Source organism: Octodon degus, unplaced genomic scaffold (genome assembly GCF_000260255.1).
Source record: "Octodon degus isolate 3935 unplaced genomic scaffold, OctDeg1.0 scaffold00251, whole genome shotgun sequence".
Classification (NCBI taxonomy): Eukaryota; Metazoa; Chordata; class Mammalia; order Rodentia; family Octodontidae; genus Octodon; species Octodon degus.
Window position 1 is genome coordinate 106753 of NW_004524827.1, and position 1498 is coordinate 108250.

Consider the following 1498-nt stretch of genomic DNA (forward strand, 5'->3'; position numbering starts at 1 on the left):
GGTGTTTGTAAATAGGATCTCAAGTCCAGATCATGTACAGCAATTAACCACTAAGAAGAATATATGCAGTGTGTTATTTGTTGAAACTGTACTTCCGATTTGATTTGAAACTGTCTCATTGCTATCTGTTTATCAATAAAATTTTGAAAAAAAAAGGAACCAAAATAGTGCAGAAGGGGCTGGGGAGAGAGCTCAGCAGTCTAAGCACCTGCCTGGCAAGCTCAAGGACCCAGGTTCAATCTCCAGTATGGCACATATCAAATAAAGAAATTTTGAAGAATAAAATAAAATAATACAAGAAAAAAGTAAGTGTGATACACATAGAACAAGATTTGCTCTGTGACCATAATTGTTGAAGCTAAATTTGAAAGTAGACTATACTATACTACATTTTTTGGCTTGAAATTTTACTAGTAAATTTTATCTCAATGATTAAGCTAAAAGACTGATGTTGGTTCATTGTGTTCTAAAATTATCATGTGAATTTGACTTGATGTTTCACCTCAAGGAAGAGGATAATCTCAATTGCTAATCATCCCTGAACAAGAGCAAAGACTGGAAAGATCAGCTTTAGAGTATCTCCTTCCTACGTTTAGGCTGAGGTACTAGCTAGGGTATTGATGCAACTATTACATCATTGTACCTCTGGAATAGTGAAGACTGGCTTCCCACATAAACACAGACATCTGGAAGAGTCCAAAAACAGGCTAGAAGAACACAAAAGATACAAATCACTTTTAAAAGATTACTAAGTGGGACTATGTTTAAAATTAAGTTCTTTTCACCAATCAGAGAGTGTGAAAGTAGGACAACAGTTTGGAAAAGTTATTTGTAAAAGAGTTTGCAGAATATATGAAAACCCACTAAAATTCAACAAGACAAGGACAACCTGGTAGCAAAGGGCATAAATACTTGAACAGGTACTTTACCAAAAAATGAATTTCCAAATGATGGGGCCAAAGAGGAAAGTGATCAATGATGTATAGTGTGCCTAAGGAGAGTCACATGGAGAGAAAACATTCTCTAAGGCTTCCACAGAGAGCACATTGGCCAAGCAATGGCTGTGACTCATCCACATGACTGACACTGACAATCTGAGGTACAGGATCTCAGGATAAATCCTGAGGGGATTTCACTGACCTTATCAGACCCAAAAGCTACAACTCTTGTTGCATAGGTCTTCCTTTATCTTGGTCTTAACCATCCAGCAGAAAAGTATAAAAATGAATTATAAGAAGTAAAGCCATGCTGTTATGTTGAACTGTAGGGGACTCAGGTCAACAATTTCTGACATTGCCAGTGAAGTGGAAGACCCAATACTGTTATGGACCACTGGACTCTTTTAGAACATTTTGCTGAGTTTACACACTTATAATATTCAAATGATGGAACTAAACAAAAAAGGGGATACAGATGAATGTTCATTTTGTATCTGTGTATTCAAAAGGGATAGATATATAGTTACATTCTCTTAATGAATAGAGAGATTTGTTCTAAT